Source organism: Equus caballus, chromosome 3 (assembly GCF_041296265.1).
Source record: "Equus caballus isolate H_3958 breed thoroughbred chromosome 3, TB-T2T, whole genome shotgun sequence".
Lineage (NCBI taxonomy): Eukaryota > Metazoa > Chordata > Mammalia > Perissodactyla > Equidae > Equus > Equus caballus.
This window is the reverse complement of record NC_091686.1, coordinates 41,747,509-41,770,493: the sequence shown is the minus strand read 5'-3', so window position 1 is coordinate 41,770,493 and position 22,985 is coordinate 41,747,509. Positions and strand designations below refer to the sequence as shown.

General features: G+C 45.5%; 1 long non-coding RNA gene across 7 annotated transcripts in view; it reads left to right on the top strand.

The window, feature by feature from the left end:
* Positions 1 to 22,985, top strand: part of LOC102148720 (uncharacterized) — a 63,672-nt gene that overhangs the window by 15,856 nt on the left and 24,831 nt on the right. For 4 of the 7 annotated variants that reach the window (XR_011436999.1, XR_011436994.1, XR_011436998.1 and 1 more), the window contains 3 exons: positions 4,553 to 4,647; positions 6,477 to 6,667; positions 9,172 to 9,377. This is a non-coding gene — a long non-coding RNA (uncharacterized lncRNA). Of the gene's footprint in view, positions 1 to 4,552; positions 4,648 to 6,476; positions 6,838 to 9,171; positions 9,378 to 22,985 lie in introns of those variants that run through there. The other 3 variants (XR_011436997.1, XR_011437001.1, XR_011437000.1) reach the window with 3 other exon arrangements.

Here is a 22,985-nt window from a genome sequence, read left to right as displayed (position 1 = left end):
TCACTTGAGTCCAGGAAAGCATTAGTGTAAGACAAAAGGCAGCTTTGGGAAAAATACCTTTGAAGTATTAAGGAGTAGAGTGATTGGCAGTCAGCAAACATAAAAATGGACGAAAGGGTAAATGTCTTGATCACCTACGGAAAGTGTACACTTCAAGTATCTTATTAAAAAACCAGTTTTCTTTTTCATGTCCAATGTTGAATGCACCTGCAATTGTTGCTTTTTAATCTATTTTGATCCCCAAACTGGATATAACTAAATGTTTTATGGGAGTTTATAAAGGTGATGAAATTATAAAGAAAAGTAAGTGAAAGATTATCAGACAGGAGAGTGGAGGCTTCTAGGGTGATATCAACATTGTATGATTTGACATGAGTGGTGGGTCTGTGGGTGCTCACTTCATTCTCCTTGTTTATGGTTTATGCGTGTCGCTGTTTACAAAGCAGTTATGTAGAAAATCCGCCGAAACTAATACCTACGACAGTTCATTAGCCCAAGGATGTCTGTTATGCTTTAACCAGGGCTTTGCTGACGTTCCCTTTTGCCCACATGAAGCCAGTTGTGCATTAAGAGATGACACAAACATCTCTTGAAACAAGAGATTTCTTCTTGTTTTCTAGAAGAAATAGTGAAGCTGGTCTAGCACTTGGTGATATTTCCAAACAGTCCTTTTGTGAATGGCCGTGAGAAGATGTCCTTCTTCAGCCAAGGATGAAGTCTTATACTTGGTATTATTTAAAGTACCTGATGCCATGCTACACAACTAGTGTGTGTGCATCTTTCCATCTGACAGATATTTATTGACTCACCTACCAGCTGACTCCCTGGGAAGCCAGAGCAGTTCGCCAACTAATATGGTTAATTGGGATTTGATAAGTGCTATAAAGACACCAGAGATTCAGCAGTTTCTCCCAGCTATCGAACTTATTTTGGCTAATGGATATCACTCCCACTCCCATTTCAATCTTACAAATGGATGCTAGAAGAGGATTGACCAGTCAGAAGGTGGAAACTTAATAAAAATTGAAAGTCAGAGACGGGAGGGAATGAAAGCAGCAGAGGAAGAAGGAGGCAGAGACTGGACGGCCAGCAAGGCCTCAGTGCCCTGTACAGTTTAAGCTGAGCCAGGTATTCTTCCTGTTTCCTTGCTTGATCTTTGCTTGATCCTCCCTCTTGCCGACGCCCTCACCTGGAGGAGTCAAGCCCAGCACAGGTGCCACTGAGACAGGTCAAAGCCAGGGAAAGGTCCTGGGATCAAAACTTGGCTAAGTATGATCCAAACTTCCAAGCAGTCAGAAGTAGAAAGAGCCAGAAGATAAACCTAACCCATTTTTGAAGGGGTGCCAAAGGTGAAAAGCAGGAAAACCAAAATTACTCATCAAGTCTAAAGGGGGAGCACAGAGCCAGAAGCTGAGAGGAGAAGAGGAGTCAAGCAAGTCAGTGCCAGATAAAAACAGAAATAGAGAGTTGAAAAAAAAAAAACAAAGCAAAGCGAACTGAAGGGTCCAAGACAATAATTGGGAGCACTCCTTGGGGTTTGATAATGGATTTTATGGGTTAGCTTAAGTTAAAAGCAAAAGATGTGAGCGGGTACCTTCCTTCCTTCTGACATTATCTCCCACCTTATCAACAGTCCATTGTTACCAAGGCATTAACAACACTTACCAAACAAAGTCTAGAAGCCCTTTGGGCAGTCTTGCTAAAAACCATCTTAGCCTAGACTGATTTGGCCTTGAGGATGACCACATCTCCTCAGGACAGTTCTCCCTGGATTCCTTCATTGGCTGTTTTGGGAAATGACACACTTGGACAAATGGTCTACCTAAATGAATGATTCAGGTCTGAGCAGCATGAGACACTGGCAGATAGGAATGCCTCCCTTAGCAGCAGGAAATTCAGCACTTACCACGTCCCATGCGGCATGCTCTCCCAGAATACTTTTAATATGATATCCCAGTGTATTTAACATTTTAAAATTACTCCATTTGGTTAAAATCAATTAGATTTTTTTGAGGATCTTGGTCTTTCTCCAGCCCAGTTTAAACCATAATTTCCTGAAGACTAGGATTATCTCGCCATGTTCTTTTTCACGTCCCCGTCGTTTCTAGTCAAGCCTCAAAACGTGAAGTCTGCACTGTGGGTTCATAGCACCTCAGAGATCATCTCGATTCTCCCCATCCCGCAGTGGGAAAGTGACCTCAGTCAACGTGGAGTAGAGTGTTTAGTATCAGCCTTAAAATAAGTGTTTTCTTTTTTATTGTCTTTTCTTCCTGTCTGTTTTTCAGAGTAGAAGCAACAGTAATTTAAACTTTTCTGCTATGTGACCTACACTCCACAGGTACCTTATAATAGCTGAGCCAGGGCTTAACAAAGGAATTGGGTGTGTGTGGTATTTGTGTGAGCATGTGCTTGTGTGTGTGTGTGTGTGTGTCACAATCTGATTGCCGATGTGGGATGGGAGATGGGAAAGAATGTTTAGGCACTTGTGTATTTATATCAAAGAGATGGTAGGACCCACAAAAAAGAATTCATTTTTTGTGATGTTAATGTTATATTTTGGGGGGAGGTTTTGGGGGAGGAAGATTTGCTTCTAAGGGGTGGACTCATATCTCTGTGTGGGGAGGCTCAGTTATAACGACAACTGAAGTCTCTCCTGGCGTTGGCATATTTCATTCTCGTAGGGAGAAATGCAATGCTCATCCCTCCTCCCTCACACCCCCCACCACTTCCTTGGTGCCCTTCCAAGGTAGGGCCCTTGGTGCTGGCTGCTCATTCCTCCCCCAGGGGTGGCTTTCCAAGGCCAAGAGGGCCAGAGAGGGCTGCTGCCAGAGATGCTTCTGTTCTGGCTCCTTCTCACTCCCCTTCCTGTCTGCTGGGGCTTTTGGTGGCAGCACCTAGTCCTGACGGGGTTAGAGTACCACCCTGGAGCGGATGGTGTGTGCACCAGCAAGCATCCAGTCAATTCATGAGTTATCCTCTGTGTGAGCTGGGCTGTGATGTGCCGTTATCTTCCTGCTCCCATTTTACACTTCACACACCAGCTTTCTCTCCAGACAGTTGTTTGATCACTAACTACTTTGAATATCATGACCATAGGCTCATTTATTTTTTTCTGTTTTAAAGGATGGTGCTGGTGTGCACAGGGAGCAGCCACGTCAATTTACACATTTGCCAAGGTATCCGATTGTGAGCTGCCTATCAAGGTGCTGACTTTAATAAAAGCTTATTACCGTGAGCATTATTTAGCATTTATGTGGCTCCTCACAATTGTTTACCCATTATTTCTCAATGCTCCCCTGTCCAGGTGATCAGTGTTAGCAACCCGCATTGTAGAGGCAATAAATCCGGGGTCCTGGAGAGGTTTTAGTAATATCCCCAAAAGGACACAAAGTGAATAACCACAGAACAGTGACTTTCCTGGAACCCCTTGAAACTGGCCTGGACCCCTCTCCCTGTAGCATACTTGGCGAGTTCACTCATTCCATCCTCTGGTTTGCAGACCTGCACAGGGTGGGCTCTTCTCGCAGATTGCAGCTCAGATACCCTGAGGCCTTCCCTGGCGACCTTATCTACAACAGCATCCCCTCCCCAAGGCTCTATCACATTCCTGTGTTTATGGACTCCACAGAGCTTAGTGCCACCTGAAGTTATCTCGTTTATGTGAAGTTGTGTGTCTTTGTGTTTGTTGTCTGTCTGTACCATTCAGGAAGGTCATCACTATGAAAATAGCAGTCTTGCCTGGGTTGTTCATTGCTGTGTCCATCCTCTTTGTTGAAAGCACCTGTCATTACAGTAGGCACTCAATAATGCTTGTTGAGAGAATGACAAAGACAGACCCTGTAAATACTGTTACTCACACATCATTTTCTTTGCCTTTTCATCTCTTTCTGGATTTTCTGGCCATAATCACACATACAGTCAGTTATTCTCAATTACGCTGGAGCTAATGATCCAGGCTGTGGATGGCCCAGGTCCTTGGCTTCCTTCCTTCTCTGGCTTCCTCTCCTCTGGAGATTCCTTCAGATCTTTTGGTCTTTTCTGGCCTTAGTTGAGAGGGGTCGAGAGGAGAGTAGGGCAATGAAAGTCCTATTAGACAATTTTGCAAGTTCTAATAGCTTTTGACAGGTACAAAGTTGAAATTATTGATCTTAAGATTTATTTTTTACCTTATTTGTGGATTTAAAAAAATGCATCTGTTTTATATATGCAGTACAGTGAAAAGTGCTTTGAAGAAGTTAAAAGCACTGTATAAAATGTAAGAGAGAATTATGTATGCATGTAGTCCCATTAACCTTGGTAATTGAGACTTGGTTGTAGATTTAAAATATAATTAGTTTTGATAGAACAGTAGCTCACACTTTTCTAATGGGTAGAGCCAGACAAGGCTTAGAAAATGTGCCTTTGGTAGATTTTATTTTTGAGCCATCAATTCAAGACAAAGCTTACAATCCCTTCAGAGGCTAAAAGGGTGGCAGTAGTGGTGATTTCTCATCAACAAGTCAGAATAGGCAAATGGTCTTAAATGATTGAATTTTCTTGTTTCAAATTTCAGGACAATGAGAATACAGTTTCCTCCGAAAAAATCTTAGGCTGATCTTGGAAGAAAGACCCCCTGGATCATCTAAAAATAAACTTTTCTATTTAAAGGTTGGTTTTAATGTTCATTATAGCCCTATGTGCTACCAGAAAATGGTTTGCCTTTTTGTTTTAAACATAAGGAATCAATGTAATGCCTTATACCTGATAACCTGTGCTGTTGTATTTGGTCCTCCCTACAACTCTGTCCATAGATATTATTGTTGCCACTTTATAGATGAAAAAACAGAAGCAAAACCATTAAGCGCCTTCCCCAAGGTCTTAAAAGAAGTCACCAAGAAGGTGGTGTGGCTCAAGTCTCCTGACTCCAGTTTACTATTCCCCACAATAATGTTGGAAAACCACATTGGAATGGGAAGACTCATTCCAAGTACTGCTGTCACACCAGCAAGCTTCAAAGGTCAGGCAGATATTTTACTTTACGGTTAAATTGGCCACGTTTGCTCAGTGTGTACTATATCCTAGGCCCTGTGCTTTGCCCCGGGAGGATTCAGAGAAAGTAAAAGATGGATTAGACGTTCCTGGCTCTTACAAGCTGGTGGGAATGGGAGACACATACATACAAATGTGGAAGGGCAAGGGGAACAGTGCACTAAGAGAGATACACAGCTCTGTGGGAGCAGGGGAGGAGCAGTCTCTGAACACATTCCAGGAAAGGGGTCACCTTCCATGCCAAGATGAACTTTGCATGAATAAAGATTTAAGTGAGGACAGATTGAGAAGAGTGAAGAGGGGAATGGGGTGTCTACCAAATTTCACCCACCTGCAATTTTACCTACTCAAATTTTATCTACCATGGCAAGAAGTTAGTGTCTAATATTTTAAAATTACTTTTAAATACAAGTATTTGCATATTAGTTATATAAATAGAGGTAAACACCAGAACAACTATGATAGAAACGGCTCAAGTGGTTTCCATGGTGAATGGAGCTGGGGGCATAGGAAGGATTGGGGTTGTGAGGTGGGGGAGGGCCTGCCGTGGTTCTTTATAAAGCCTTCAGTACTATTTGGTTTTAAAGGGACAGGTATGGATTCCTTAGATAAATATTAATTTTTAAGTGAGCCTTAAAGAATGAGTAAGGTTTCTCCAAGGAGAGGGAGGAGGTGGGTATTTATAGCAGAGGACCCAACATTAACAGAGAGAGGCGGCAGGAGAGCAGAGGGAAGAGCAGGTAACCCATTAGGATGACTGTGGAACACACCTCCCTGCGTGGGGACACCTGAGCTGGTGCTTGATTGCAGAAGGCCTTGGATAGAAGGGCACGCACAGACATGCACACACACACACACTCATGTGGTTGTCGGCAGGAAAGCAATAAAGGGTATTGGGCAAAGGGGTGATATGCTCAGAACTGAGCTTTACGTACAGCAGTGGTTCTCACCTTGGAGATTACCTTGCTTGTTAAAATTGCTGGGCCCCACATCAAAGTTTCTTCTTGAGTAGGTCCAGAGTGAGGCCCGAGAATCTGCATTTCTAATAAGTTCCCAGGCAATGCTAGTGCTGCTGGTCTGGGAACCACAATTTGAGAAGCAATAATAGAGTAATCTAGCAACAAGGAGAAGTCGAGACTAGAGTAGTGGGAGAATGAAGGTCAAGGGACTGTTCCACTAGGACAGAGCAGAAGGAATGGGGCCCTGATGGGGAGTGATGGTGAGAAAGTCCAGAACAGCAATCAAGAGAACAGACTAACTGCTTCAAAGGATAGAGGACCATTGGGCCATGTTCTGTGTCACACCAAATCACAAATCACTGTTAAATCTCCAGTGCTTGGGCCAAGTATGCCAAGAAGCACCTGAAATTCATTTTTTTTCAAAGATTTTATTTTTTCCTTTTTCTCCCCAAAGCCCCCTGGTACATAGTTGTGTATTCTTCGTTGTAGGTTCCTCTAGTTGTGGCATGTGGGACGCTGCCTCAGCGTGGTCTGACGAGCAGTGCCATGTCCGCACCCAGGATTCGAACCGACGAAACACTGGGCCGCCTGCAGCGGAGCGCGCGAACTTAACCACTCGGCCACGGGGCCAGCCCCTGAAATTCATTTTTAAAGCAGCAATCCTGTCTAGAAATTAAGCTGTGAGTTTTACATTACTTTCCCTTTCTTCCCCATCTCTAACCTCATTCTAGTGTAATTTAGGTTACAAAAGCATCTTCCAGGGAGAGCATTCATATCTGCATGGTCAGAAAGTGTATCTGTCTGTATATATAAAATCGTATTAAAGCTGGTTTCCTTATTATTTCATTTTAGAACATCCCTGTAGCTAAATGGTGTTCAAAGTAAACATGGAGAACAGAAAGCATCCATCTGTACCTAGTGGGGCAAAAAATGACTGAATTCCCATACCATATAAATACCCCATGTAAACACAGAGGAATCCTCGATCCACCCAACATTCACTGAGTATCTGCCTCGTGGCAAGCACTGCGGATGTGCTTGGATACAAAGATAAATAAAACGTGGGCTCCACTCCCAGCAGTTCAACATCTAGCAGTCTTTGTCCCATGCTCTTAAATCTTGCTAAGGATTAGGTTTTGTTTGTAATAGAAATTCTAAAGCAGGGACAGAAGAAGTTATCTTTCCTAAATTGCCCACCTCTGTTGTCTAATTATTCCACTGAGGAAAACACTTGGTCCTGGGTTACTTCGCTGAGCTCAGATATGTTTTGCTGACACACACAGTCTGGGCAGCATCCAGCCCCCCGTTTACTCCCTGGTCTTTAAGTCTAGTAAGTATTTTATCATTTACACCTTTCGATGTCCAAAGAGAGTGCCGCTCGGGGTTTAAAACATGTAATTTCCTTAACTACCTCCCCAAATAACGGGGTCATTTCAGGACCAGGACAGTTTGGCACTGGGACGTGTTTCCCAGAAGTACTAATAGTTCGAGAGAGGAGCAAGTGTCTTCACATCTGCAGGTCTGGGTGCCGAACTTTCTACTGTCAGTGAGAATCATGTCCCAGTGAAAATGTAGAAGTGAACCAACCCTCAAAGGGATAAGGTGACAGGGAGTGGTGTTTACTTGAGTCAGAGAGTAACTGAAAATGACTTCTGCAGCTGGAATAAAACAAAGGGTTGAAGGTCAACTTCCTCTTTGATTTTGGCTAGTCAGCAGTTCAAGCAGCCTTTTCAAATGTTTCATGTCTGCTGACTTGTCCAACTCTATAAAAGACCCCACATCTTGCACCAACATGTACCTCTTGGGCACTGGAGTGAAACAAAAGGAAAAATGTTCCGTCTTATTAGAATTAATGAAGTCATGCCACTCACATCCGTCCACGTTACTCCACTTTGGCCACCACCATTGTGGTCCATGCTGACATCATTTCTCTCGTAGATTACTGCAGTGGCCTTCTCACTGGTCTCTCACATCCTCTTTACCCCATCCAAAGTATTCTTCACATTAAATCACTGTAATTCATTAATTCACAGTATTAATTCACAGTAATCTTTTGGAAACTCAAATAAGACAACTAAAATCTGAATACCCTACACATATAAATAAATCCTAACTTAAAAATTTCCCCTGGTTCCCCATTGCTCCAAAGACTTAACTAGTTGATTTGGCCCAGAGAACTCTGCTTAATCTGTGCCTCCCACGCTTTTCCCTCTTCTTGTTGCATCACATTCCTCCCTCCTCACTCTCTCTGCTCTCATCACCCAGATTCCTCTGCCTGGAACACTTCTCCCTCCCTGCTTTGCCAAGTTGTCTCCTACTCACCTTTTACCTCTTAAGCCTTATCAGCTCCTGAGGGATGGGTGAGGAAGACCCTCTTCTCCTTGGTTAGGCCAAATCCCCATGTTTTAAACTCCCTTGGCACCGACAACCAGCTCATGAACCCTTCATAGAATGTAACATGGGACATTTACACAATCTTGTATGATTAATTTCCATCTGATCTCCCCTCTAGACTGTAAGATCCATGAAGGCAGAGACTCTACCTTTTTGTTTACCACTGTATTCCAGAGCCTGGCATAGTGTCTGGCACATGTTAGGTACTAAATAAATTCATTCTGAAGGAAGAATGCATGAGTGGTAAATTGATACTTCTAAAATAATAAACAGGAGGCCTAGCATTTTAAATGAGTGATAATAATGGGTAGCACATATTAAACTTCTAGTGTTAGGTAAACACTATTCAAAACTCTTTACTCAGTCATTCCAGTTCCGAGGACCAACCCTATCAGTACACGTCAGTATCTGCACATAATAGATGAGATCTGAGACTCAGGCTACTTGTGCAAGGCCAGGCAGCCAGTGTAAGGTGAAGCCTTAACAGTTGTCAATATTGTTACTCTATTTATTACTATTCTCACCTTGGTGGAGTTCCTAAGAGTGCCATCGTCAAAGGGGGTGGTGCTGGGCAGGCACAGCCCTGCCCCCAGGCCTCTGAGCACCTTCTAAGGCTGGGCCTGGAGTGAGACTTTGGGGGCTCAGGGGCTGTGAGGGCCTGCCCACCGCAATGGAAATGGCAGATGGAGGAAAGTATCCTTCAGGCTGGGCAGTGGGGAAGGTCACTCAGGCATCCAGAAACCTTCCTCAGAACCTGTCTTTGAATTAAATCTCAACTCATATCTTCCAGAAGCCTGAGGTGAGATGTCTGGCCATGTTGCTGGTGCCGTCGCCCTCAAGAAGCCAAACAGGCTCTCAGAGTTTCTCAGGCCCTGCCCTCGGACGTGGCCCCACCCCAGAGCATGCTGGGCAGGACCTCCCCATAGATCCCTCCCATTGCCAATGTATTCCTCCAGAGGATTCTGAGCTCTGCTTGGTGTTTCCAGCTGTGATGAGGTAAATGTAGTCTTGGTCCTCTGGAAAAGTAGATAATTAAGGCAGATAGTCCACACATGTGAAAGTGTTGTGACTTGGAAAGGGCGGGCAGATCCCAGGTTGGGAAGATTAAGGAAAGCATTGAGGGAAACCTTTCAGTATGGTGGGAGGGAAGGAGGAAAGAAGAGATGGAGGACCTCATTTTGGTTTTGGTTTTGTTTTGTTTTGAAGTTTTTATGAAGAAAAGTTCCCATCTGATGACTTCTCTGTTTCCCTCTGGTGGTCCAGCACATATGATCAATGAGCGAGGAGTGTGGACAAGGTGTAGGAAAGTGGAATTGTTTTGAGAACTTAGGCAAGTGAGTTGACTGAGAAAACAATCGCAGAAGCTCCCCCGAGACAGGGCCTCTGTTTGTTGCCTCCACTGGGTGTCCCAAGTGCTTGGAAGAGCGTCTGGCACATGGTAACACAGGAGGAATGACTGGATTCTGAGGCAGTGGTGGAGCTGAGCAACAGATGTAGAACAGAAGTTTATGGGGCACAAACACACTTGTGTGATTTTATCCAAGAGGAAGCAGGCCCTTATTTGAAGGCAGTTTTAAAACAGGCAGAGTTGGATTTTGCTAGACAGGACGAATGAAAGAAGGGGGTAGGCTGTTTAGAGCAGAGCAGTATATTTAGGTTTAGGATTAAGTGATGCCCCACGAAGTTTTCCTTGGAGAGAGAGGAAATGAAGACAAAGGTTGTCAGGTGAGTAGGGGAAAGTATAGAGTGGCTTGTAGTTCCTGAATAGTTTAAGGAATTAGCATGCTGAGGGCATAAGCTGAGAGGATAAAGGGTGGAATGTCAGACTGTATTTTTTCAGAACACACAAGTGTTGCTGGTGTTAAGTTCTAGGATATGGCCATAACTGAACTGGAATGAAGGTAAAGGACTCTAAGATGAGAAGGAGCAGACAGTGAGAGATCAGATCATTGGATGGTCTATCCGCATGGATGTTGGGGCCTCTGATTGATTCCTTCCACTTTGAGTTCCTTTCCTGTCCTCCACAGAATTGGCATTTCCTCTAACTCTAACCTTCAGTCCATGGCATGACTCTGGACAAGAAGGCAGAAATGGGGTGGTGAGAGAGAGGGCTGAAGTAGACATCCGTTTTGTTTTTGTTTTTATTTTGACACTCAGCATTCACTCACCTTCTAAAAATAGTCCTTCTTTTGCCCTCTGGGGATCTAACCCCGTTGTCAGTTTCAGTCCATGTCAAGTGGAGTTGTTTATCACTAACGCTCTTACTTTAAAGGAGGGCATTGAAGTCAGGCTTGACCAAAAAGATTGGTCCATGCTTTTGGCAACAGTGATTGGTCAGGGATGGGCATGTGACCCAACTGGAGACAATAAGGCACAGTGGGACTTTTGAAGGGACTAGTGGGAGAAACAACCCATTTTTAGCTTCGCTTTTAGTTTGGAAGATGTACCTACGAACTTGCCAGACAGACTTACAAGGTAGCCAGTCCTGAATCTAGAGCAGAGAAATGGATAGAAACTGAAACTTGATGACATCAGCTGAGCCCCAATATGAATCCTCCTGCCTGAGGGCAGCCTTACTCCCAGAGCTTTTTCAGGTGCCTGAGTCAACAGATCCTGTTTTTAAAGTCAATTGAATTGTACTTGCCATCATTTACATCCAAAGAATCCCTCACAGCGTAAGGGGGCTCTGCATCCCTGGCTCCCTCTTCTGTGCTAGCACTGTGAATATATATTACCTTCTCTGTCCTTCAGGTCGTGCCCTTCTATAAAAGAGGGTAAAGAAACCTACTTCAAAGCATTGTAAAGTTTAAATGGGATAATATACATAAAAAGCATAAATTTATTTCACAACATTCAAGTACAATAAGCAGTACTTAATTTTTCTAAATTAAATTAAATCTGGCTCAAAGACCCCATTTTAAAGGGTAGGAAGATATACAATAGTAGTCATTAATGGGAGCTTTTTGCCTATTTAGTTAAGTATTCACCATCAAATATGTAGGTAAGAGCCTGTGATCTTGAGTCCATCTTGGTTGCCCCTGGGATTTTCATTGCCCAAGCCCTTCAGGCCCATTGAAAGGCCAGTGGCTGCACAGCCTCTGTGCTAAGTGTGAGCAATGCCATGTCTTGTGACAGCTCTCAAGATGATGGGGCTTGATGATTAGTCATCTCAGCATCATCGCTTCATCCCTTAAAACATTGTGCTGTCTCCTAGAGGACTGCCACACAGAACCCGTCCACCTAAGGGACTCGTCTCTACATCCTGATTCTCAGGGTCTTGGAGCCACTGCTACCTTTAGGCAACTCTCCTTCTCTCACCCCAGCACTTGTGTCAACCCCCATCTCCTCTCTCGTTGGAGCAGCCAGCTAAAGTCTCCTCCCACATGAGGGTCTGGGCAGGACTGTACAACAGGTATCTCACAACTTCTGCTTGGGTTCAGGAAACATGAAAGCCATTAATAACTCCTGAACCCAGAAGCCCAGAACTTCCTGTAAGACAAATGAGGAAAGGTAACTTTTATTCCTTCTGGAGTCCCCTCAGGTGGAGGGTAGAAACAGAATTATCCTGTTTCAAATGAAGGTTGCCTCAAGCTGGGCAGGAATCCCTGCAAAGGAAAATTACCTACTCTTGTCAGCCCAACCCTCTCCCACAGTGAAGCATTGCTAAACTTGCATAATACTCAGTTCCTTCTCTACCTCCTGGCCCCCATAGAAGGAAGGAACAGATGCCGAGTCTCCTGAGAGAGATAGGGAGGCAGCCTCCACAAATCTCTGAGCTTCCACTTGGCCTCCCTAAGGAAGACCAAACGTGTCCTTGTGACCCCAGGAAAATAGCCTAATTTAGGCTCTGATCCAGGGCCAATGGAAGTTCCAGAGGAAAGGCCTCAAGAGGAGCCCCGGGGCCGGCCCCGTGGCCAAGAGGTTAAGTTCGCACACTCTGCATTGGCGGCCCAGGGTTTCACTGGTTCGGATCCTGGGTGTGGACATGGCACCGCTCATCAGGCCACGTTGAGGCGGCGTCCCACATGCCACAACTAGAGGGACCCACAACTGAAATATACAACTATGTACTGAGGGGATTTGGGGAGAAAAAAGAGAAAAAAAGAAGAAGAAGATTGGCAACAGTTGTTGGCTCAGGTGCCAATCTTTAAAAAAAAAAAAGAGAGAGAGAGAAGAGCCCCTTCTCATAGCCTGGGCCCCTTCATTGTAGCTGCAGATTAGGGCACAGTTCTGAGTGTTAATCCATGTGAAGGCTGCCTCAAGAAAGATGATTCCCTTAGGCAGCTCCTGGTACCAGAGAAATTCACAGTGCCTGAAGCTGGGATCTGGGGTTCCCATACCCAAGCCACATCAAGGTATCAGTCAATTCATGCATTTTATTTGCCCTGACATTAGGTTTGGAGTGTGGGCTTGAGGGTATAAAAATTCAGGTAACCCATTCCCATCACATTCTATGTCACTGAAAATTCTTCAGGTGCCACAGAATATCATGTAAATGAGACCCCCCACACCCCCCACACCCCCCAAGCTGCACAGCACTGATCTCTGGGTATAAGCAGCAAGCCCATGAAATCTGTTTCTAGAGAAATTCATCCTCATCTCTCCAGTCACTGTTCAGCTAATACATTTTCCTTCTTTTGCTAAGAGTCCTGCTTTCCCATAGGAACTGGAATCTGGGAAAAAGGAAAACAGTACTAGAAGCAGAACAAGAGTGTGGGATCACTCCTGGGTGGTACTGTCACCTCATTTGGACAGTTCACTGCCTAGATGTGCTGAGTGTGCAAATTCTGTCTCGTTGACTCATCCAGTGTTTCTCTGAATAGAAGCAAATATCTGGGCACCAGGTATGACTTGTTTTGTGACCCCAGCCAGTAAGTCAGCCCTTTTGAGCCACCACCTCTCCCTTGGTTAGAAGCTCTTTGGCAATGGGTTCATGCAAAACATCCCAGAATGGGAGCAACATGCTGAATTCCCTAATACTGGCTTTGCCATCGATTGTGTGATTCATTCTCTCTGATGTTCAAGCTGTGAGAAGCAAATTTGAAATGATGGATGTGCTATATTAAATATATCAATAAGAGCAGAAGTTAAACCTTGCAAGCTGTAGGGTTTGCTTCCTCTATCAGCCTGGCTATCTCTATGGGAACTGAAGGTTGCTTCTTTAGGCCTATAGTCGGGGAGCTAGAGCAGAGTGGAGATACAGTGGCGCAGTGAGGATGAGCCGTCTTGCTCCTAATTTTTCCTCCCCTCTAAGTCTGAATACTGGCAGTGGTGAGGCAGGTGGTTCTAAGGGCTCCTTTCACTTTACCATTCATGATGACCCCACACGGCCTTTACCTCCATGCCACCTTTCCCTGCTTCTTTGGATGGTCCAATCTCCTCACCAACAGAAACCATGAATTAATAAATACTTGGTTTTTTAAGCCACTAACTTTTGGGGTATTTGTTATATAGTAACTAACACACCCCTAAATTACTGTAACCTTGGTGTAAGATGTAGCATGGCTGGGAAGGCAGGCACCAAATGAGAGGACAACCTCCTTGACAACATTCCTGGAGATACTGTCTTCAATCTTGAAGACTATCCCAAGTTCTCTTAGCTGCAGTGGTATCATTGTGCTCCCCCAGCCCTGATTAGTCTCCAGGAGGTGAGGCCTAGGTAAGGTAGTGCTGGGTGGAGTGGATGGCCAGGATGTGGGGTGTTAATCTGTCTGGAAGGGACATTTTGAGCTCGAAGTGACCCTCAGGGATCATGAGGAGTGATGATAAGGTCATTCTTCCCCTCCTCATTTTTTTCTACCTTTTCCACTCACTCCACCATTCCTTTTTCCCTACTTGTTGTCTCCTTTTGCCCCAAATTCTGGGTGGCTTCCCGATGACCATTCCTACAAATGATAGCCAGGTGATCTCTTGGTCTTGCAATAATTCTACCAAGCTGGGCATCCTGAGGCAGTTTCCCTCGGGAGCGGCTCTTCCCATTCCTTGAGGTGTCCTCACATGCAGGGAGACCTCATTGTTGAGCTCAGAATGTGCCTTCCAGACAGATTAACACCCCACATATAACAGATTCTTCGGCGGGACCCACCCAGTTCCTGGACCCTGCCCTGGCCACTCCAGTGTCCACAATCGCAAAACCCATCCATACGCACACCTGCACTGACTGCTCACCTGTGAGATACTCAGGAATCAGCAACTTTTTCTAAATGAAGGTAAGTAACCGTTTTCAGGAAAATATTCATATCTCTGGTCCTTTTCAGAGCTGCAAGTTCTCTCCTCCCTTCCGCTCCAGGAAGGGTAGAGGAAGGGGAAGGGTGAACTGCTCCCCATTTTCGTTAGGGTCAGCTGAGGCGTGGGGACGCGGCCCACCACCCAGACTTCCTGAGGGAGAGAAAGGCTCTTAGGAGCAGGTGAAATTCATTCCTCACCAAGAGATCCAAGAGCAACATTTCCCCCTGCCACTCACCTCAGGGCCTAAACACCCCCACACTTCCAATTCCAAAACTTTCTGAGGCAACAAGGGGAAATTCTGGCTGTATCCTTCCAGAGGAACGCATCCCACCCTGCAGCTGTGTATAGTTCAGGATAGTGAGGGAGCAGATGGAAAGACAAGTTGAGCCAAGTTCTGGACTTGAAGGGTTTTTCTCATTTTGAAAAGGCCCGGAAGTTTTTAGAGTAAACTTTTTGTACTTTTTATGAAAAAGTAAAGTGTTTTAAGTACAGGATATCTGAATAAGGTCAAATACAGGACCCAAGATAAAACTGAGAAAGCCACTGTCAGGCCCCCTACTAGGGACTGGTCATCTTGCAGAAACCAAAAGAGGAAATCAGTCAGAGCTGACTTCCCTCCTTCCTTTCCCTGAGCATAAGCGCTGGGAAACCCAAACCCACTCCCCCAAAGCACCACACAAAGAACACTACTCTCTCTTAGCAGAAACATTTATTGAGGACGATCAGTATCCTTGGTTGTGCTAACCATGGTTCTCATCAGAGAATGTGTTCTCGTGAAAACTGCAATGCTTTCTCAACAAGGACTGAATGGTTTCTTTGGGGACATTTTTCCTCCCTGGAAGTGTTGGAGAAGCATTTCCTGTTTGAATAGAAGAGTCAGATCTCTGAACACAGTGCTTTCATTAGAGGTGAGGGTGGCCGGAGGGACGTGGCATACATCATGCATGCAAGTGGGTCTTGGATGGGGCACAGACTCCCTGTAGGGTGGGGAAGGGTGTTGATTCTGGCATAAATGCTGGTCCTTGAAGGCCACAACTTTCCAGGGCTGTCTGATCCTGTCTCTTTTCTGTCTAACCCTTGTATGAAAACTCTTGTCAGGAGGGACAGCATCTTGGCTACAGGATGTGGTCCTTGCCCATTCCCCTGTCTGTGGGTCAGAGAGAGCCCGGAATTGGAGGGACGTCCCTCATCAGGCTCTACCTGGGCCTGCAGTTCCCCCTTCTGCTGACTTAACTCTGCAGCCTCAGGTTCGCATCTCCATGCCAGTTTCTCCTCTAGGATCTTCCCGATGGCTGCCATGAGCTCATGAGCTTCAGGAGGCCCACAGCTCACGAGAGCTGCACTTTGAGCTGGGTCTCAGAGCGGTGCAAAGGTTGACGTGAACTTGGCTTTTTGCTGGGGACTTTCCTGCCCTGTGATTTTTTTCTTGGAATTAATCCACTGAAAAAACTGCCTCATTATTTTTCTGAAGTAACTTTCAGGAGGAAACTGTTCATTCTGTGACAGATATGGGGAAGTGCCCTCTAATTCTCTGTCCTCAATAGAGTGGCTCTTCTTTCTGGCTTTAGACGTCCCAACTCCTGAATCCTCGCTTCCACATTCTCCTGCTCTGGAGTCCAGAGGTCTCACTGTCTTTGCAGCTGGTGGGAAATTCCTATCCTGGCATTTCCATGAAACATGCTTAGAGGCCCAGGGTTCCCGCTAATCTCCATTGTCCTCCAAGTGGACTTGCAGCACCTGGGAAGCTCCCATGTCCCCACTGGAGACGCTCTGGGACTGAGTCAGTGAGGAGTCGAAGGCAAGCTATCTGAAGTAAGGGATATGTCAGCAGGAGAGCCTTTAGGCTGGCTATGTTCCTTGCTCTTCAATTGAAACTTCAACTCGGTAAGGAGCTGTTTTTTAATGTCTGATGGTTTGGAATCTTGGGGAACTGGTATTTTTGGTGAGGGATGTTCATTGGTCAGGGTAGTTTCTACTTTGCTCACATTGATATTTACCATTTGGGAGCTTCCCAACTTGTTGGTTGTCAAGATGTCACGAGATTGTGATGTAAGCACACACAGCTCCTCAGCCTTGAATATCTCCCTGAAGTTCATGGTGGACGTGGAAAAATGTTTTCAATTCTTCTCCACTATCTTTTGGCCCTGAATCATGTCCTCTCTATCACTGGAACTCACATTCTCATCCCTTGGCACATGTCCAGCCCCAGCTTGCCTTGTGGACACCTCTCGGCTGCATCTGTTATTGTCTAGTGCAGTCTTACTGTGACTCACTTTGTCTATAAAGCTGTGTGTGAGGATCTCTGAAGTCTGTCTGCCATGCTCGATTGCCTGGATGTCCTTGGCAAGCTCCTGGTCGATATCAGAGTGGGATGGTTTTAGGGCCCCCGTCCTTCGTTGCCCACAGATGAGGTAGCAGGGAGTGGAAGATCCAGGATGGGGACTGAATTCGTTGTTTTCACCTTATTTCCCTGAAAACTTTTAGAGCTTCCCTCAAGGGGCTTGGAAACCTCAGCTTTTGGAATCCACCCCAGAAATATAGGTGGCTGAGGAGAGAAAGTCAAATTGGGGAAGAGGCCATGTTTTGGCTTTTCTCAACTTATAGGATTTTATGGATTCAATAACTTTGAGGGGTAGGCCCCACCTCTGACTCACGCGAAACCTTATAATGTGGGCTTCTAGCACCTGTCGGGTGTTGGGATCCAGAAAAGAAAGCTCTGGAGTGGTCATCTGGGGGTGGACCCCACCTACTGTTATGTTTCTCAAATTTCTGTTTTCCATATTGTTCTGGGAACTCCCAGAAGGAGGGGATGGGTTGTCCTCAGCCAGCCATGAATGACACACCCCGAGGGGGATCCTCCCCGCAGTGATCTGCCAAAACTTCTGGCTTAGATGTAATCTAAGAATGGTTTTCATTCCATCCTGGTCTGTGTCCTTCCTTGAGACATTTAAGAGTTCATTCCCTGAGTAATTCCTTGAGTGACACACACAGCTACTTTTTGTCTCTGAGGCAGCCCTCAGACTCTTTCGTAAGTAGCATTCTGAGACCCTTGGAGGACTATCTTCTGGGCTCTTCTCTAGGATATATCCAAGATTCCTCTTCATGTCCTGCCTTAGTTGAAACTTTGTTGAGATCGTCTCATGGAAGCTTCCTGGGAAACTCAATTCAGTCTCTGCTCGATCCTTGCTACTCTGGCCCTGAAGCTGACGGAGCTGTGAGTGAGCATGTCTGCCTTTTTGTTGAGATGTTTCTGTGCATTTACACAGAGACTCTAGATTCCTACTGGCATGGAGGCAGCAGTGTGAGAATAGCCTCCTTGGAATGTGGAGCTCCATTTTATCCTGGGGTTCACGGGTGATATGAAAATGGCCAGGAAGGACAGAGACTGGTACATAGGCATGGGAGGACTGGCTGACCAAAGGAGGGGTGAGAGCTTGAGGACAAGTGGCTTCTTGAGATTTTTGGAATGCAGGGACTAAACCCCACAGACTTTCTTGTTGCTTCTGCAACATGTGCCATTTCAGGTGTTGATTTTCAGTTGAGATATGAGAGTCTGACTCAATCTGGGATCTATGGAAAGACACTCCATGGTCCCTAATCTTGGATGGAGAAGAAGATGGTAGGATTGAGAGTGGGGGTTGAAGGTGGGCATGGGGCTGGACCTGAGTGAAAGGTGGGGGCTGGGATTGGGAGTTGGTCTGAGAGAAGGGTTGCGGATGTACATCGGGGAAGGGAGGAGGGTGAGAATGGGGAAGTGGTGGAGATTCTTGATCCCACATCTTGACTGCAGAAGCATTACAGATTCCATTGAATAAGACAAAATGCGACCCTAGTGGGGCACTACTACTAGAAACCAGGAGAGTGGCCACCAGGGACTCACTGTGCAGAGAGGGAAGACCCCAAAAGAGCTGGGTATATTTCTGCTGCAAGTTTTCTCCCAAAGTCTTGACATACAGTAGCTGTTGACGAATGCTCAGCTGCTCTGGTTTGCCTGTGATGTCCCAGCCAGTTTTGGGGTCTGTGGTGTCTTGTACGTCAAGTGGCTGCAGTGAATTCCCTGAAGACATCCGTTGGTTTTCTGAGCACATTTGTTTTGAAAATCGTCCTTCCTCCTTTTCTATCTTCTCTAAAATCTGGAAATCCATTCTCTTTTTTATTTGTCTTGCCAAGAATGCCTGGCCGTTAAGGCCAAGGAAAGAAAGGCTGCTGGCCTCCATGTGATTGGTAGCAGAGTCTCCCCAGAGACAGGTCTCCGGTAGATGGAGGGAAACTTGCTCTCGTTGAAAATCAGAGTGTGATAATGTGGGGAGGAACATGTTCTTGGCAGGAGCCTGACAACAAGAGAATTCTGAAATTGACAGACTTGAATGGTCAGTGCCTCTGACTGTTGGGACATAAGTGGAGAACCCACCAGCGCTATCTGGAGATGAGTTCTCTGGAGCAGAATTCAATAAGATGGAAACCGATTTAGATTGAGTCACAGTTAAAGGGTGGTCTGTCGGTGGTGAGACAGACAGGCTTGGTGCTGCGTGATGACAAGCCAGTGAGTCATTGGGATTCATTATCTGGGACAAATTTGTTAAGGGTTTAATATCTTGGGAAAGGGTGCGGTCAAGAGAGAAGATCGTATTCGGAGACAGAGTGGCCTCTGGTTGGAGAAAAGGATCCGTTGCCTTGGTGTCATGTGGTGGGAGAGGGAGAAGGTCAAGGGGTTGGGGTGTGGAATGGTCTCCAGGGAGTTTGGACTCCAAGGGAGGAAAAGGCTCTGGTGGCATAGAGTGAGCCGGTGGTGAGGGTGAAAGAAAGTCAGCTAAGGGTGTCATTGGTTTAGGTGAGAGAACAGAGGGGGGCGGTGGGGAAGGGTCAGGTGGAGGGGATGGTGTTAGGTCTCCTGGAGGGACTTCTGAGAAGGCAGAGGACAGAGTGAATGATGACTCAGTCCCAGAAGCTGTGGAAGCCATAGAGGACACAGAGGCAGTATCATCTTCCAGGTCCTCCAGGAACAGCAGCCGATTGACCTCCACGGTTGTGCTATTACACACCTCACAGGAGGGGTCTGGACATAGCAGTTGACGAAAGCAGATGGTATCGCGATGCTGGCCCCGGGGACTGAAGGAGACAGGATATACATAGCTGCAGCCAGGACCAGAACAAATATATGGGGCCCTGGCAGGTCTGACAGAGGTAGGGGCACCCATTGCATACTGTCCTTTCACATCCCCCCACTTCCTTGAGCTCACAATCTATGTTGTTTCCTTCTCCCAATGACTTTCACAATCTGGATTTCAAAATCTGAGGATTTTCCCTCCCTTATCAATCTCACGTTTCACTGAGGCCCTAGAAATTCTTAGACCCTGCTAAGAAGCGGGATACAGGAAAGAAGGATTGTGTTTAGTCACCTTTGCAGCAGAGAAAGCACCTTCCTTGCCTCCTCTGCTTCGCTCTGGCAAGCTCTCCCACCTGGGAAACCAGGAAAGTGATGAAGACAGAAGCAAAGAGATCTTTTAGGAGGCAGAGTAGAATGTCCTTTATGGTACCCTTGGTAGATTGGACTTGGAGAGCTCCAAGAATTAGGATTCAAGATCGCACGGTTAATGATAATAATAAAGCTCACGTATGTATGTTGCTTTATCATTCACAAAGGGCTTTCATTCATATAGGTATGTCATCCCATGTGAGGCTCAAAAACACCATGTGAGGAACATAGGTCACTGGTTACTTCAAGGAAGAATCTGATCATCCAGGAAGTCAAAGTACTTTCACAAGGTCAGGAGACAGAAGTTCTGACTCTTGACATCTCATACGGCCACTTAAGTGGGAAACGCCCATTGCCCAGGTCCATCACTGCTTCATGCCCAGATGTGGGCAGAGCAGGAATCTGAGAAGTGTTTCAGATTCTGACTGCTTTCCCATGATCCTCTCCTCTGAGGGCTCTGTTTTCTGAGAGGGACTGTATCTAGTGACTGACATCCTCAAAGACCATGGACCTGGGACCTCATGGAAAGGACAGGAAGGGTCACCCTTGGAGAGCGCAGGTGGGATAGGTAGAACCTTACCACTTGGTGTTCCACCTTTTCTTCTCCTCTTGGCTCTGCCCTGACACTGAGAACAAAAAGAAAAGAATGAGGGGCTGGGACTCATTGGTCTCATTTCTCTGTTTAGGAAAGTCAGATATTTGTTATCCAAGAATAATATGACTCTCTATTTTAATTCGTATAATTTTGCGTTCCTTCCTTTTATTAATTTTTAAAGGTGATAAAATACTTTCAGTTTTTCCTTCTTTGAAAACCTCGAAGGAGGACTTTTGGCTGGAGTCCACACTTGATCTTCTCAGTCAGAAGTCCTCTGCTCAAGGAGGGCATAGACTCTGAGGCCCACAGTCACATCTGTGCTTCCTCAGATGGGACCCTGTATCCTGGGACAGAGCTCTTGCTCCAGCATCTGCTCGGAGACTCAGCTCTGTTCTCCTGATCTGCCCAACACGAAGGAAGGCTTGGCAAGTGGCACCTGACATGGCAAGATGACTCATGATCAAGTGCTGGGAACGGTGTTCTCCTACACAGATCTGAAACGCTAAATAACTGAATCAAGGACTACAGAATCACTGTTTGGGATTTTATTTGGGAACCTACCAGCACACCCAGATAGTCTGTGAGCTTTAAATGGAATCCTTAGTCCTCCCTGAAGCCCTAGTTCTGCCTGTTCTCTTCCCCTAAGAGAGCAATGGTCTGTCCTCTCCTCAGACTTCCCATTTTAGGTGTCTCTCTGGCCCAGCCAAACTCGTTTAAAAATGTGAGAAAGAGAACAGGAAAATAAAGAATTATCCTTTGAGGAGTGACTTTTGGTTCCAGCTCCAACACTTAAAGAGCTTGGGAGTCTTTACTACGGTCCTTAGGAGAAGCAAAAGCTGAGCAAACTGAAAATCAATGGCTTTTCTTGAAGTCACCAGAGAATTGAGGTTGCAGGGCAAACTACTACCCAAAATCTTCAGAGAGGGTGAATGCAGAGAATCACAGTTAAGATCAGCTTACCTGGAGCAGAAGCCACTAGAGCCATAAACTGGTAGAAACACGTAAAAGACACTGACAAACTGCTGAGGATGCATGTGGGCTAGCATGAAAGTGAGAAACTCCTGGAGGACCATTTAAGGGGAGGGCCCACCTACTCGTGAGTTTTACTTCCAGGAACCCTACTAAGTTCTCACAGTGAAGAACCATGAAGAAACTCTGATGTTTCTGGCACGGGAGGGTGGGGGAGAAAGGTTACCATTTTGAAAGGATTTTGAAATATCCCCTGAGTGTGCTCCATAGTAGAAGCCTCCTCAGCAGGGGAAAAGACTACCAAGCCTTATCCCACGTGGGGAAAGGGCAATTACCCAACTGCAGCCCCCTGTAGCCTTCCTGTCTCATCTAAAGAGTTCAAAGAAAACAAAAAAGCTTAGAAACACTTGTGAACGTCACAACCCAGGGACACAGGCCCACTAAAAGATTTAATTATATCCCCTCCCTTAACACCTTCCCACCGCTTCCCCAGGGCTGCAGTATAGTGATGGGATCATAGCTGAAAGAGTTGCAAGGCATAGGCTCTGTTTAAGGAGGAGATTTAGGGGAACCTAAAGACACAAGAAACACAAAAACAAGGACACTAGAGGAAATTGAAGCCTCTGACATGCACAGCTACGGTAAATATTAAACACAGCCCAACACCTAGCCAGATGAGCATAAAACTTCACACTAAAGGTTTATTTATTTCCGTTCCTATTTCCTAATACAACATGTCTGGCTTTCAACCAAAAATTACAAGGCATGCTAAAAGGCAAGAAAAAACAGTCTAAACAGACAAAGCAAGCATCAGATCCACATTCACATTGACACAGGTTTTGGAATTATCACACATAGAATCCAAAATAACCATGATTAGTATGTTAAGGGCTCTGATGGAAAAAATAGATGGCACACAAGAACAGATGAGGAATGTCAACAGACAGAGGGAAATTCTAAGAAAGAATCAAAAGGGAATGTTAGAAACCAAAAACACTACAAGAAATGGAGAAGGCCTGTGATTGGCTCATCTGTAGATTGCATACGGCCAAGGAAGGAATATGTGAGTTTGAATATACGCCAATAGAAACTTTGCAAACTGAAATGCACAGAGAAAAAGAAAAAAAATTTTAAAGCCCAGACTATCCAAGAACTGTGAGACAGTTTCAAAATATGTAGCGTGTGTAATTGGCATACCAGAAGGAGAAAAGAGAAAGAACAGAGTAGAAAAATATTTGAAGTAATAATGGCCAAGGATGTTCCAAAATTAATGACAGGTTAACCATAGATTGTAGAAGCTCAGAAAAGACCCCAACAAGATAAATACTAAAAAAGT